Raw genomic sequence first — 17,380 nt, forward strand, 5'->3', positions numbered from 1 at the left:
AATTTAATAACACATAGACATGGCAGAAACCCAGAAAAACTGAGTCATTTGCCAAAATGGCTGAAGCCCTCACCTTAAATACAATATTCAGCTAAGGGCAAAAGAGCATGCTGATGGTAGGCATTTGGGACTTCAAAGGGGAGCAAGACAATTTATGTGGAGATGAAAAAGCAAACGTTTTTCAAAACAAGCAAAACTTGGCTTGTTTGTCAAGCCAAGCAGAGACAATGGGACACAGAAAGGAGATTTTACAAACAGACTTTGCTACGTCCCTCCCTGTCTGCACACCTAGTTCATACTATAGTTATCTATGGTGATAGGTCCCTCCCAGGAACAGGTCTTCTATCTACATTTTTTAGGCAGTTGGGAGAAAGTCAAAGGTTTTTCCTGAGGCTTTTGAGTCCAAAAAATAACCAGGCTAAATTAATCCGCACGGAAATGAGACATATTTGAGGGCAGCAAATTTTGTTCCCCTACACCAGATATGATGATAAAACATAGAAGAAAAAAAACCATGTTTAAACTAAGGTTTAATGTTGAAAAGGTGATACAGACCAGGAAGGCTATCCTGAAGATTATCAGTAGAGAAGATAATCCCTCCCCTTAAAAAACTCACCATATGTGGTTTATACATCCTTTGGATATTATTCAGCCTTTAAAAAGAAGGAAATTCTGACATATGCTTTAACTTGGATATGCGAAGTGAAATAATCCTGTCACAAAAGGGCAAATATTGTATTCCACTTATACGGGATGCCTGAAATAGTCAAATTCAGAGAGAAAGAAAGTGGATTGCTAATTACCAGGGCCTGGCAGGGAGAGGGGTGGGCAATTTTTGTTTAATGAGTATAGAATTTCCATTTGAAAAGGTGAGAAATTTCTGGAGATGGACGGCAGTGATGGTTACACAATAGTGTGAATGTTCAGCATTAATGTCATTAAAATGTATACTTAAGATGGTTAAAATGGTAGATTTTTTTGTTATGTAAATGTTACCATAATTTTTTTAAATCTAGAATTTAAACAAAATCTTCTCCAATATTCACATAATTCAACAATCATTATAAGTTCAGAAAGCAGATCCAGTCCTGCTGAATTCTGAAATGGACTGAGTCTCTTCTGTTACCATGTGGATTTAGATGAAAAAATTTTACTTCAGGGAGAGACAGGGCAAAATGTGTCCTCTTTCCCATTCCTCTCTGAAAGGAAGTAGAGCCTGAGGATGCATTTGGTTCTGTGAGCCCCATTCAGCTAGAGAGCAGGGGGCCAATGAACTTCACCTTTTCCCTCTTCCCCAAAGCCTGCCTTTCTCAGAGACATAACATCAAAATGTCTGTTGTTTTTGTTTTTTCTTTATAGATGAGCCTTGATGCAGGTGTTTTAATGTCATATCTTAGTCCCTAATCCTGAAACTCAGTCTCTTGGCCTCTGTGGCTCTCATTTAAACTCACTGCAGAGTAAAATTTTTTTTTTTCTTTCTGTGAGAAAGAGCATATTTTAGATGTTGCTTTATTTATGATTTCCCCTCTGTGTTTTGAGCTTTCAAAACTGGAGGTTTTTTTTTTAATCAGAAATCTATACAACTTCTAATTTGAAAAAAATAGATAAGCAACAAGCAACAAAGGTTTACTGTACAGCACAAGGAACTATAGTCAATATCTTGTAATGACCTATAATGGAAAAGAATCTGAAAAATAATATATGTGTATACGTATAACTGAATCACCTTGCTGTGCACCTGAAACATTATAAGTCAACTATACTCTTTGCAACCTCATGGACTATAGCCTGCCAGGCTCCTCTGTCCATGGAATTCTCTAGGCAAGAGTACTGGAGCGGGTTGCTATGCCCTCCTCCAAGGGATCTTCCCAACTCAGGAATCGAACCGGGGTCTTCTCTATTGTAGGTGGATTCTTTACCACCTGAGCTACCAGGGAAGCCCATTTGTATAACTGAATCACCTTGCTGTGCACCTCAAACATTGTAAGTTAACTATACTTCAATAAAATATATATATTAAGGAAAAAAAGGGTTTTTTAAAAAATAAAAGTCTATAAAAATAATTACACATAATAAACTTTGAGAACATACTTTGGTTGACTCTCTTTAAAAAAAAAGGTAAAACTGAAAAACCAATCTTCTAGCTTCCAGAGAGTATATTTTCTTTTGCTAATGAGGAATTAGGGTTCTGTTTTCAGTTATGCAAATTAACCATGACCTTGAGAAGACAAATGGACAAACTCCTGAATTGCTCAGAGCAAAGCAGGTAGAGGGAAGCTGTGCCGGAAAAGAAGTGTTCTTTCTTGAAAGTGATCCCCCATCCCACTCCGAGTGTGGTCTCTTCTTAAACACCACTGTAGAACCTATTTCTTAAACCAGCTTTCAAACTCAGTCTCCCAAGTTACATAGCTGAACTTTAACTTATATCCAAAACCTTCTTTGTAACACTTCTGAAATTTTGGTTTTTAAACTTTATTAAATTGAGAATCATTGCCTAAATAATAAATCAGAGAAAACAGACATATGTTACATGTATAATACTAGACTGCTCATGATGTAGCAAATAGAATTAGTAAAATTAGGATCCTCTTCCATTTGCTGTTTATAATAATGACTCTGGCTTCAATTGTTTATATACATGCATATTTATATACTCATGGGAAATTAACTTATCCTAGGATGATTGTAGCGAGTGGTGGTATCTATTCATCTTGTCTACCCAGCAACCTTTCACATCTCTTCTTTTTTAGTAACACATCTGCTCCCCTAATCACAATGCTCCAGTCACCAGGCAACAGAGATCAGCTCAATGGACAACTATTTACCTATCAGTCATATGGTGGTGGTGATTTAGTCACTAAGTCATGCCCGACTCTTGCGGCCCCATGGACCATAGCCCACCAGGTTCCTCTGTCCATGGAATTCTCCAGGTGAGAATACTGGAGTGGGCAGTCATTTCCTTCTCCAAGGGATCTTCCTGACCCCTGAATGGAACCCAGGTCTCCTACATTGCAGGCAGATTCTTTACCAACTGAACTACCAGGGAAGCTACTATTTACCTTTTGCTGCACAACAATTTTTCAAAACTTTGTGACTTAAAACATAAGTAATGATCTATTATAGCACATGGGTGCTGTGGGTCAGGAATTTGGACAGGGCAGAGCAGGATGGCTCATCTCTGTTACACAGTGTTTGGGGTCACAGCTGGAAGAACTGAAGGCTAGGGCTGAAATCAGGTGCAGACTCACAAACATGTCTGTATGTTGACGCTGATGTTACATCTCCATGTGGCCTGGGCCTCCTCACAACATGGAGGCTGGGATCGAAAGATGAGTATCCCAAGAGAGAGAGTGTGGATGCCAGCCATAAAAGTGTTTCTGACGTCCTTTTGATATCCTTTTGATGTCCTATCCTCAAGAGTTCTATGTCACCATTTCTAAAGTACTCTGTTGGTTGGAACCATGATAGTCCCCACCCAAATAGAAGAAAGGGAAATATAGGAGCCCCCACCAATCCCTGTCCCTTTCTCTCACTTGGTAGAAGGAGTATCAATTACGTTGTAAGATGCTTATCTAGAATGAAGAATGAATGTATTGATGTGATCATCATCTCACCAAGGAAAACATCATCTGCCATGGTTGGGCATGTGACACAAGCAGAGCCATTTCAAATATTTCCCTCAGAGTGACAGATGCTGAAAGAGAGAAGCTCCCTTTTCTTGGGGTTTCTAAGCTGAAGGGTGTAAATCAAGAGCAGCGGAAGTCAACTTCTTTACCATGTAGAAAAAGTCTAAAGGAAAAACTAAGATCAAGTAACAATAAGGCAAGAAGAGAAAGGATCAAAGAAAAAGAGTTCTGATGGCATTGTCACTGCCCTCCAGAATCGAGCATTGAGTGAGTGACTGGCATATAGCTGTGGTCAATAATATTTAGTGAAAGAATAAAATGAAAGTCTTAATAATGAACTATTAGCCATGAAAAAGAACAAAATAATGCCATTTGCAGCAACATGGATGGACCTAGAGATTATCATACTAAGTGAAGTAAGTCGGACAGAGAAAGACAATTGCCATATGATATTTCCATTCATTTGCGGAATCTCATTTTAATCTCATTTTAAAATGGTTATAAATGAACTTATTTACAAAACGGAAACAGACTCACAGATTTTGAAAACAAACTCATGGTTACCAAGGGGGAAGTGTGGAGTGGGGGATAAGTTAGGAGTTTGGGATTAACATACACACACTACTATTATATAATAGGTAATCAATAAGGACTTACTGTATAGTGTAGGGAACTCTACTCAATATTGTGTAAAAACCTATATGAGAAAAGAATCTGGAAAAGAATGAATATATGTATATGTATACCCGAATCACTCTACTGTACATTTGAAACTAACAACATTGTAAATCAATAAAATTTTTAGAAAAAGCACCTCAGCATTACTTGTTAAAAAAAAAATGGAAGTCTTGACAAACAGAACATATTCAAGATATCTAAAACCACTAGAAATGAGAGCTTAAAATTTTGAAGATAACTGACCTATGTTCTTTCCCTGAGGCATGTGGTGATTATCCACACGTATCCCTTCTCCCCTTCTCCTTGAGGATGGATGGGTCTAATATTACCCTACCTCTGGGGCTTCTCTGGTGGTTCAGTGATAAAGAATCCACCTGCCAATGCAGGAGATGTAGTTTTGATCCCTGGGTCAGGAAGATCCGTTGGAAAAAGAAGTGTCAACCCACTCCAGTATTCTTGCCTGGGAAACTCCATGGACAGAAGAGCTGAGTGGGGTATAGTCCATGGGGTCGCAGAGTCAGACATGACTTAGTGATTAAACAACAACAAACAAGCCAACCTCCAGGGGCACAGCAGCAGTAGTCACTAAAATTAATTCTGCTCTAGCTGGCCAAGGTAATCTTCCTCGAAATAAAGAGCCTTACTCCATTTGTCTACAAATGGGTCATTTATTCCTGTATCCTGTAAATCTTCCTGCTTTTATATCCTCCAGTCTTTTTAAATTGGCTGTCTCCTTACCCGTCTGCTACAGATTTCCACTTAGAAGAATTTTTTCCCAGTGATTTTAGAATTCCACCCTTAGGGTGGTTTTGATATACATTTCAGATGAGAAAACTGGCAAATACATGAAACCATCTGCAGGAGAATCACTGTAAAACCTTAAAAACTAAACAAGGGCTAAGACCCTGCGGTGCCCTTGCTACTGAATTAGAATATCTGGGCTCATTGCATGACAGTTATATTTCTAGAAAGCTCCAGAGATGACTCCAATACATACCCAAGAACCACTGGGATTGGCATTGCTCTTGGAATAGAGGTAACAAGAGAGCTCCATGTTCCTTCTGTCCCAAAACCTCTAAAACAACTTTTTAAAAATTTGAACATCTATTTATTTATTTACTCATTTATTTTCATTTAGTAGTACTTTATTTTTACTTTTTTTTCTTCTGGTTTTAAAATATAACTGACCTACAGCATAATATAAGTTTGAGGTGTATAGCATAATGATTTGACTTATGTGCATCATAAAATGATGACCACAATAAGATTAGCAAACATCTATCATCTCATACAGATATAAAATTAAAGAAACAGAAAAAAACTTTTTTTCTTGTGATGAGCGTTCTTATGATTTACTCTCATAATAACTTTCAATATATAATATGTTAATTGTATTTATCGTGTTGTACATTACATCCCTAATGCTTATTTATCTTATGTCTGGAATTTTGTACATTTTGACCACCTTCATGCAATTATCCAACCCCCACTTCCCTCTAGTAATATAAATATTCTATCTTTCTCTATGAGTTTTTTATTGAAGTATATCATGTAAGTTTCAGGTGTACAACATAGTGATTCATAATGTTTAAAAGTTACACTCCATTTATGCTGTGCTGTGCTTAGTTGCTCAGTTGTGTCCAACTCTTTGTGACCCCATGGACTGTGGCCCACCAGGCACGTCTGTCCATGGGGATTCTCCAGGCAAGAATACTGGAGTGGGTTGCCATTCCTTCCTCCAGGGGATCTTTCCAACCTGGGGATCAAACTCAGGTCTCCCGAATTGCAGGCAGATTCTTTACCCTCTGAGCCACCATGAAAGCCCACACTCCATTTACAGTTATTATAAAATATTAACTATAATCCCTATGCTGTATAACATATGCTTGTAGCTTATTCATATTTACAGTTGTTTGTACCTCTTAATTCTAACACCACTTTTGATGTCAAACTCTTAGAAGTACAGTTTACAGGGATTTGGAAGAGAAGTTTTACCCCTTCCCACCTGAGCTTCCATTGAAAGGGGCAGATCCCACCATTTATTCCCACAAAGGAAAGTGACCTTCTTCTTCCCCACAGACTGGAGTAGGAGATGGACCTGGGAAGACTGTGTATTGCAGGACCAATGGGGACAATGGGCTCTCATAAGACCTGGGGCAAATCTGAGTAATTTTGTCCCCTCCCCTTCCCTCTACAGGGCTAGCCTAATCAAATCCTAATGTCCCACATTCCACCAGGGAAGGTAGAATGAAGCCTGAAGCAGATGCATATTAGGCAGAAATGCAGCCCTATAGCCAATTTTCCTGAATGTTCCTTAGGAGACACTGGAAGAAAAGCCTTCAGCTGGCTAGCTTGCCCTAATCAGGCAGAGGAGCAAGAAGCATGGAAACTCCAGAGCATAAACTGGAAGAGCATTTCATTTAAAACACTTCAGGCTTCATTTTAATTTCATCTGACTGAAAAAGGGCCAACTGGTAAATAGACAGGTTTTTTTAATTTCCCTCTGAATATGGCCAATGAAACTGTGGATTTGGAATGGCTGTAGGGGGCAGTGGTTGTGTTGCAGTTCATCAGGAACAGTTTGCACAGCTGCAAAAGGGAGTTTTCTGTGTGCTTGCTCCACTCTGAGCAGGAGGGAGGTAAGTGTTTGACGTCAGCGGTGCCTTTGAGCATAGCAACCAGGTCCCACGCCCTCACCCAGTATTCACAGAGGCCCCCAGTCCACTGTGGCTTCTCCCTTCTAAACACGGCGCTTCTGAAAGGTGCCAGAGTTCTTCCTATGAAATGGTGGGTCCCAGCCTTTGGGTAGGGACGAGAGGCATGTTCTGATACATTGCCAAGCTGACTCTGAGAGAACTGAACAGATTTTGTGGTGGCTGGAGTTTTGGCATAAGACTTTTATTTCCATCTTGTACTGCTATGAGCTGATTTAGAAAGTTTCTCTTTCTTAAATAGGAATGTATTTTAGATGTGCAAAATCTGGTTACCGTATTCCATGGCCTATTTGCCTCCAGTGACTGCAGCCATGAAATTAAAAGATGCTTACTCCTTGGAAACAAGTTATGACCAACCTAGACAGCATATTAAAAAGCAGAGACATTACTTTGTCAACAAAAGTCCATCTAGTCAAGCCTATGGTTTTTCCAGTGGTCATGTATGGATGTGAGAGTTGGACTATAAAGAAAGCTGAGTGCATAAGAATTGATGCTTTTGAACTGTGGTGTTGGAGAAGACTCTTGAGAGTCCCTTGGACTGCAAGGAGATCCAACCAGTCCATCCTAAAGGAAATCAGTCTTGGGTGTTCATCGGAAGGACTGATGTTAGAGCTGAAATTCCAATATTTTGGCCACCTGATGTGAAGAGCTGACAGAGCTGACTCATCTGAAAAGACCCTGATGTTGGGAAAGATTGAGGGCAGGAAAAGAAGAGGGTGACAGAGGATGAAATGGTTAGATGGCATCACCGACTCAACGGACATGAGTTTGGGTAGACTCCGGGAGTTGGTGATGGACAGGGAGGACTGGCGTGCTGTGGTTCATGGGGTCACAAAGAGTCAGACACGACTGAAGGACTGAACTGAACTGAACTTTGAAAACCTACTTTGTCCTAGTTGTGCCAACTCTTAAGCCATCCACAATATTGAGTGTCCCACAAATCCACATCTTGAGAAGCAAAGATGATTAGTCCAAAGCATTTTCTTTTGTGTGGAGATTTTCACATTGACTAGATTGTCAATGAAGACTTCCCTGGTGGCTCAGATGGTAAAGCGTCTGCCTACAATGCAGGAGACCCGGGTTCGATCCCTGGGTGGGGAAGATCCTCTGGAGTAGGAAATAGCAATCCACTCCAGTACTCTTGCCTGGAAAATCCCATGGGAGGAGCCTGGTAGGTTACAGTCCATGGGGTCACAACTGAGTGACTTCACTTCACTTCACTTCAGATTGTCAATGATGTTCATGACATCATGGAGATGATTTAGGTCTAACTTGTCAGTGGGCATGGTGGCAAGAAGGGTGCTGTTCCCACAAAATCATATTAACAATATGAACATACACTTGTCATATGGGTCTCTTAGCTCCCAGTTCATCGCTTTTCTGTTATGGTTCCGCCACTAATATTGGTCACTGTATGTGATCTTACCGAGTTATTTAACCTGCCAGGCACTCAGTTTCCTCATTTGTAAAATGAAGATAATTTCTTCCATTACTAAGTTGTTGTAAAATGAAATTGTGGATGCAGAATGCTTTTAATGAGTTCAGAATGCTACATGAATGTTTAAACCAAAAACAGGGATAGAGAAATGGAGATTGTGAGGGAAATCCCAAGAGAAGCCAGGAGTTCAAAACACCATCTGCCAATTTAAGTGCTTACTGAAGGTGATTTCAGATTTCCTAATCCTGTGGAGAAATAGAAGACCCACTTAGACATGTCACAGGAGGGGCAAAGGAAAGATGCTTGGGTGGATATTGCTTTTTTATGGCTTTTAATTTACGGAGCTAACAGACCAGGGAATGGAACATGATGTCCGTGCCTGTGGACCTGTCTGCTCCAGGACACTCAATCCCCTGCTGCCAGACCAGAAACAACTCTGACCATAGAAGTCAGGAATGCTAGATGAGAAAGGAACTGTGAAGTCATTTTATGTATAAGTTGGTTGATATTTGTATAATTCTCTTATTCTAGACCTAAGTGGCTAGACACCTCAGACAGTTACTATTTCTATGATCCATACCCAGTTTTCTTACTGTTTCATTCAGAAGTCCCATGCTCCAGTCAAACTAGAATAGTTTATTGCCTTAAAATTCTACACTTCTTCAGGACCAAAAAAGGTGGGGAGGGAAGCTGACATAGCAGGAACAAAATGGGCAAGAGCACAAAGGAGGATGATACAAACACATTCAGGTGAGGTCAGAGATGTAGACTGGGCTTTGAGTATGATTTAAATAGGGGGAGAATAAAGGTAAGGAGAGTTATGGACACAGAGAATTTCAGAGCAAGGGCTCAGAGCCTGTTTAGTCCAGTGATTTTTAATATGTTCTGCAGATTGTTGGGAGTTGTAGGGAGTAGTTCCCTCTTCCAACTCCAGGCGTCACAGTGAAAGGAAGTGTGGAGTTGGGGTAAGAACAGTATGTGAGAATCTGAACTCGATATTGTTTGTCAATTAAAGTGACATGTATTTCTTAATCTGCTCTACTTATAAGCTTTTACATGAGAAAATGGTTTTGCACCAAAGGCAGACACAGATTATAAAATAAAAGTAATTGAGCTGAAAAGGACTTTGTCATGACTGGAGACATTTTCGTAAAATAGGAAAACTTCACTTGCATCTCAGTTCTTCTCACCCAATAGCTCTTCTTTGAAGCCTCCCTTTCACAAATTTCAGCCTTTCTTCCATTCCTGATTTAATGTTCAAATATAGTGTTTAAAAAAAGGTTGAAAATGTAGATGTGAAAACAAAATTGGTAAGGTAGGGAAATGAGAGAAGAAAAAGTAGCTTCCAGATAAGATAAAAAAAGATAAAATAAGGTACTTTCCACAACGGAAGAATAATTCAGAGATGCTTCTCAGAATGTGGACAAAGTGGGAAAAGTCCTGAATTATTGGAATAATAATTGAATAGGATGGATGGAGGAATAAAGTATCTGACCAAAGAATCTGAAGAAAGTAAAGTATCTCTGTACCATTAAAAATAAATGAATAAAAACTTAGTTTTAAAACTATCATTTATGTTAGTTCAGGCAAACAAGCTAATACCTGGATCTATATAGACACAAACTTAGAGAGGTTACTTGTAAGTAGAACATATATATATGTGGAAAATGGGAAGAAGGAGAACCACAATCCTGCAGTGGCTAGAACCAAAACCACATCACAGAAAGTTTATCAGGATGAAAGAGCAGAGGGCTTTGTCCCAGATGAAGGGACAAGACAAAACCCCAGAAAAACAACCAAAATGAAGTGGAGATAGGCAATGTTGTAGAAAAAGAATTCAGAATAATGATAGTGAAGATAATCCAGGATCTTGGAAAAAGAATGAAGGCAACGATTGAAAATATGCAAGAAATGTTTACCAAAGACCTAGAAGAACTAAAGAAGAAACAAACAGAGATGAACAATACACTAGAAAGAATCAATAGCAGAATAATTGATGCAGAAGGAAAGAAAAGTGACCTGGAGGACAGAATGGTGGAAATCACTGCTGCAAAACAGAATATAGGGGGGAAAAAATGAAAAATAATGAAGACAGCCTAAGAGACATCTGGGACATTAAATGCACCAGGATTCACACTACAGAGATCTCAGAAGAGAGAGAGAAAGGACCCAAGAAAATATTTGAAGAAATAATAGCTGAAAACTTCTCTAACATGGGAAAGGAAATAGGCAACCAAGTCCAGGAAGCGCAGAAAGTCCCACATAGGATAAACCCAAAGAATACACCAAGACAGATAGTAATCAAAATGATGAAGATTAAAGAAAAAGATAAAATATTAAAATCAACAAGAGAAAAAAATGACAAACACAAGAGAACTCCCATAAGGTTTTCAACTGATTTTTCAACAGAAACTCTACAAGCCAGAAGAGAATGGCATGATATATTTAAAGTGATGAAAGGGAAGAGCCCACAACCAAGAATGCTCTACCCACCAAGACTCTTCTTCAGATTTGATGGAGAAATCAAAAAAGCTTTCTAGACAAGCAAAAGTTAAGAGAATTCAGTACCACCAAACCAACAAATACTAAAGGAACTTCCCTAGGCAGGAAACACAGAAAAGGAAAAGACCTACACAAAATACACCCACAACAATTAAGAAAATGGTAATAGGATCACACATATCAATAATTGCCTTAACTATAAAAGGATTAAATGCACCAGCCAAAAAGCATCAACTGGCTGGGCAGATGAGAACATGTACATGTATGCACTTCCACTTACCACATCACTCTACTTAACCCCCCAAATTGTATGTAATTATTTTATTTGTTAAGTTGATCATGTTTCCATATGGCTTGAAAGTTCAATTATCTTCTATTTTTTGTCTGACTATTGATTGTGAAAACTGATAAACATCTTTTACTACTGAAAAAATAAAATAAACAATGTTTTTCTAATACTGTGATATTTTCAGTGGAGAGAGGAAAGAAGATTGACTAAGTGCCAAGTTCAACTAAAATAGCATGACACTTTCCCCTCACCCTGAAGAAATTTCCTCCCAACCACACACACACACACACACACACACACACACACACACACACACACGTGATATAGCAGTTGGCTTCTCCAGTGATCCATGAGAGAGAGAAGTAACAATGCCTTTTATGACTTAGCCTCAAAAGTCATGCCATCAGAGTAAATGCTTCTCTTCTTTCTGTGTTCTGAATGAGGATGTACACAAGGCAATTTTTCCAAAATGGACAAATTTTATATATATCTAACCTTAGCTGTCCCACCCCTGAAGAAGTACTCAGTTTTATATTTAACTTTTTATTCTTTTTAAAGCAAAATGTGGTAGTAGAGAAAAATCTGGGGGAAATTCTTAACAGACACATCACTCTTTCCAAACAATATTTTCAAGTGACTTCTGGACAGAAGATGAGGGTCATTAAAAAGTACTAGAATTGTCATATTCACAACCAGCAATCCGTATTCATCAAGTAGAAATTTGTCTCTAGTCACCAGGGTTGAACACATGCATGTTGTTGCTGTTATTCAGTAGCTAAGTTGTGTTTGACTCTTTGCAACCCTGTGGACTACAGTACACCAGGCCTTCCTGTCCCTCACTATCTCCCAGATTTTGCCCAAGTTCATGTCCATTAAACCAGTGATGCTATCCAACCATCTCATCCTCTGCCACCCTCTTCTCCTTTTGCCTTCAGTCTTTCCCAGCATCAAGGTCTATTACAATGAGTCAGCTCTTCACATCAGGTGGCCAAAGTATTGGAGCTTCAGATTCAGCATCAGTCCTTCCAATGAATATTCAGGGTTGATCTCCTTTAGGATGGACAGGTTTGATTTCCTTGCTGTCCAAAGGACTCTCAAGGGTCTTCTCCAGCACCACAGTTCGAAAGCATCAATTCTTTGGTGCTCAGCCTTCTTTATGGTCCAACTCTCACATCTGTATATGACGACTGGAAAGACCATAGCTTTCACTATACAGACCTTTGTTGGCAAAGTAATGTCTCTGCTTTTTAATATGCTATCTGGGTCTGTCATAGCTTTTCTTCTGAGGAGCAAGCATCTTCTAATTTCATGGCTGCAATCACCATCTGCAGTGATTTTGGAGCCGAAAAAGAGACAATCTGTCACTGCTTCCACTTTTCCCCCTGTTTGCCTTGAAGTGATGGGATTGGATGCCATGATCTTAGTTTTTTTAACATTGAGCTTTAAGCTAGCTTTTTCACTCTCCTCTTTCACCCTCATCAAGAGGCTCTTTAGTTCCTCTTCGCTTTCTGCCATTAGAGTGGTATCATAATTACCCCAGTTACTAACGATGAACTCTGATCTTACATACAAAGTTTTAGTTAAAATTAGTATCCACAGTTGTACAATTTTGACACCATTGGGTGTCAAAAGTGGTATCTCAGAGAAGGAAGACCAAAACATACAGACAAGAGATAGGGTATGGTATCTAGACTCCAAAATAGTCCCCAATGAGCCCTGTATTTTTGTAATTACATCCTTGTGTAGTCACCTCCCACACTGTATCAGGATTTGTCTATGTGCCCAGTAGAATATGTCAGAAGTGATAGGGTATTATTTATGAAGCTAGGTCATAAAAGACATTGCTTCTGTCTCTCTTAGATCACTTACTCTGGGAAAAGCCAACTGCCACATCATGAGGATACTCAAGTGGCTTCTATGGAGAAGCTCATGGCAAGGAGCTGAGGCTCCAGCTAACAGTCATACTCTTTAGCTCCAGTCAAGCCAGCATCTTAATTATAATGTCATGAGGGATCATGATCCAGAACCATCTAGCTAAGCCATTCCTGAATTCCTGACTCATAACAATTGTGAGGGAATAAATGTTTGTTGTCTTAAGCCACTAAAGTTTGGGGGTAATTTGTTATATGCATGCATGCTAAGTCGCTTCAGTCATGTCTGACTCTTTGTCACCCTATGGACTGCAGCTTGCCAGGCTCTACTGTCCATGGGATTCTCCAGGCAAGAATACTGGAATGGATTGCCATGCCTTCCTCCAGGGGATCTTCCTGACCCAGAGATCAAACTGAGTCTCTTATGTCTCCTGCATTGGCAGGCAGGTTCTTTACCACTAGTGCCACCTGGGAAGCCCTAATTTGTTAATATAGAGGGGCTACATGCTCAATAAGAAGTATTCTCACTTTGTTCTGGGATGTGACCCAGAGTAATATTTAAAGTTCAGCATTTTAAAAGGAAAAAGTTATTTGCAAAGCCATCTATGAAGCCAGCATAAAACATATACAAATCTTGACAAAAATGGCACATAATAAAGAAAAGTGTAAGTTAAGTTAATTTTTAACTTAAAAATATACAGGCAAATATTCTAAATAATATATGAGAAAATGGAATACAGTAATATATTTTTAAGATACATCATAATCAATTAACCTGTTCTAGGAATTCAAGGATGATATGATTCATTTATCTATTCATTTAATATATTTGGAAAATCAATTAATAGAATTCATTTTATTTTATATTGAATGAAAAAACTATATGATTATCTGGATAAATGTTAAAAGACAGTCAAGGAAATTAAACATCTATTCCTGATAAAATGTACATGTGTGGGCTGTGTACTTAGTTGGTGATTAGTTGCTAAGTCGTGTCCGACTCTTGCGACCCCCAGAGTGCAGCCTGCCAGGCTCCTCTGTCCATGGGATTCTCCAGACAAGAATACTGGTGTGGGTTGCCATTTCCTTCTCCAGGGGATCTTTCTGACCCAGGAATCAAACCCGGGTCTCCTGAATTGCAGGCAGACTTTTTACTGACTGAGCAGTTGCATATGCATAAATATACACAAACTTTTAAAGCCAGATATAGAAGGAATTTTCCTTATTTGATAACATATTGTCAAACAGATAACACATACTTAAATGGAACTTCTTCTACTGTTGTATATTCCATCAGAAATAATGTAAATATGATCAAGTTTATAATATTATACATTTTTGTGAAGGTTCTAACAAATTCAATAAGACAGGCTGAAATATCAGGAAAGAAGAGACAGGTGGTCATTATTTGTAATACAATTATACCTCAAAAACAATTATAACGAATAACAGAGAGTTTAGGAAGATAATCATATAGCAGGAAGATATTTAAATATCAAGCAATTATTAATATAGCAGAAATAATTTAGGAATTACTAAGTATTTTACAAAGTTCCAACAATAGTTTTATGCTATTATAAATGGAATATTTTTAGATTTATATTTTCCAAGACTTCCATGAAAAAAAAAACTTTACTGAAAAACAGGAAGGATTTAAATAAATGGATTTCTATATTGCATTTCTGTTTAGGAAGATTCAATCTCATATAAATTTCAATTCCTTTCAAATTAATTTATAAATCCACACAATTCTAATAAAGTTCTAATAGCAGTTTGAAAGAATCAAAAACTTAGAATCAGTTACTTTGATTTTAACCTTCATTTCAAAGAATAAATGCACAAAAAAATTAATGAGTATAACTCTGCCCTTCTAAATATCAAGACATACTTTAAAGCCACAGCAATAAAAACACCCTGGATTTGAGTTTAGTATGGAAAAAGAGATCAATGAAACAAAATATAGGGTCTAAGTTAAAATCCATACATGTATAATTTATTTTTATGTTTAAAACCTACAGATGAATTTTAAAATAACTGGAGCATTTTAATGTTTCACATTTCATTATGTAGCATTGAAATAATGGTTATCTACTGGGTAAAGAAATATGTTAACTCCATTTTGTAGAAATATTTTTTTATACCATGAGAGAATATTCATAAGTTCTTTTGTTTTTACATTTAGAATTACTTGAAGGAAATGTAGAAAAGTTTTATACTTTTGAGGTAAACAGTGCTTTTCTAAGCATGTCACAAAGCCAGAAACATTAAAGCAGAAAATTAACTTTGTGACTTTTGCTTTTACAGAAGTACATAAAACTTTAAATCAAATCTTTCAATATGAGAAACTAATAAAATGTATTATAAAATATTTTTAATATACATCACAAATGTTTAAGATTTATAAAATATATAGAACTTTTATCTATCAGTTATAAAACATAAGCAAAAGAAAAATGGGCAAAAATTAAGCACTTAATTAGATAAAATACAAATCATTACCACTATCTGAAAAGAAATTGCTTAAATTCAATAATAAACAGAGAAATGAAAAAATTTTTAAAGCAAGATTAAATATTTATTCAAACCTTTCAGAGTAATTGGAATGGTAATATTCGGTGATCCAAAGGTATGCCCAAAACGTGTACTCTCACTCTAGTTTCTAGGAGTATAAACTGTTGCAATATTTCTAGAAGATAATCTATTAACAACTTAAAAGATTTCCTGTACATGCCTTTGTGCTAATATTTCTAATTCTAGTGGTTTATCCTAAAAAAATTATAGGACAGATGTACAAAGATATACGGTATAAACATGCTTATTGTAGTATTGGTCATAATAATAAATGAATGGTTATAACCTAGTGTCTATCAATGGAGAGTTAAGTAAATATGTCATGGTCCATGCACATAGTTAAACACTGTAGATTTTTTTTCTTAATGAGGTAGATCCCACTGACATGGAAAAATGTCCCAATAACTTTAAATGAAATAAAAATTAAAGTTACAGAGCAATATGTATGTATAGTATGATCCCATTTGGGCTTCCCAGATGGCATTAGTTATAAAGAACCCTCCTGCCAATGTAGGAGACATAAGAGACAAAAGTTCAATCCCTGGGTCAGGAAGATCCCCTGGAGGAGGGCATGGCAACCCACTCCAATATTCTTACCAGAATCCCATGGACAGAGGAGCCCTGCAGGTGGGCTACAGTCCATAGAGTTGCAAAGAATCAGACACAACTGAAGCAACTTAGCATGTGTGCATGCATGATCCCATTTATATTTTTAAAAATATGTGGATTTGTTTGCTAAGTCGCTTCAGTCTTGTATCCGATTTTCTGTGATCCTATGAACTGTAGCCCGCCAGGCTCCTCAGTCCATGGGATTCTCCAGGCAAGAATATTGGAATGGATTGCCATGCCCTGTAGATGGGTTAGCATAAAAACATGAAAGAATATATGTCAAATTGTTCACTTACCTGTTAGAGATTTAGGACTAGAAAACGACCATTTCTTTCTATTGTATTGCTTTAATCTTTACAATTAAAACAGACTTTTCAAAAAGATAAATGTCAGGAAAATAAAGTGCTTGTGACAATAATTCCTTGGTTTTATGCATAAAATGTTGGGCATTTGCTGGATTTGCTAATTCTTTATTTGCTAATTATTATATCTACCAGAACCTAGTGAAGACTCTGTCATTATTAATGAAAATGGAAGAGGTCAACCCAGTTACAGGGATTTCTCATATAATCTATATGATCAACAACCACAGAATCACCGTCCAGCTGTATCACATCCTGTTCTCTGAGAAGAGTCTGTATGCAATGAAACCACTGACTATGACTTTAAATAGTAAACCTTACCAAAAGCTACATGAGGTGAGGATATGAAAGTCTGGCCTTGCATCTGCTGACACTGGACTATGTGACTGTGATCATCTATGGGGGAGTCACTCTGAAATAAAATGCCATCTGTGGAGGGAGAAAGGCACAGGCAACCCAGCTCTCCATCAGTGAACTTCAGTACTGTGGGTGTGCCAGGCTCAGTGGCAGGACACCCAAAACCACCAAGGCCAGCTGGCCAGAATTCAACATTGGGGCCAGCAATCCATGTTTCAATCTGAGGTCCTAGAGCCAATGGCCACCCAGTTATTGCTACAGAACCGACTGCCTGGCAGAGAAGGGTTTGTTTGGAATCACAGTTGTGCCCACCAAGGGAAAAGGGTGTGAATTCTCAGTTCAGAGCCAGGTCCTAAGAGGCCC

At 38.0% G+C, this 17,380-nt stretch overlaps 1 non-coding gene across 1 annotated transcript; it reads left to right on the plus strand.

The window, feature by feature from the left end:
* Positions 1–8,047: 8,047 nt before the first annotated feature.
* TRNAC-ACA (transfer RNA cysteine (anticodon ACA)) lies at positions 8,048–8,119 on the plus strand. Its single transcript has one exon. It is a non-coding gene; the product is annotated as a tRNA-Cys (tRNA).
* Positions 8,120–17,380: the final 9,261 nt, after the last annotated feature.

Source organism: Giraffa tippelskirchi, chromosome 8 (genome assembly GCF_054371585.1).
Source record: "Giraffa tippelskirchi isolate mGirTip1 chromosome 8, T2T-mGirTip1v1.2.pri, whole genome shotgun sequence".
In the NCBI taxonomy this organism is placed as follows: Eukaryota; Metazoa; Chordata; class Mammalia; order Artiodactyla; family Giraffidae; genus Giraffa; species Giraffa tippelskirchi.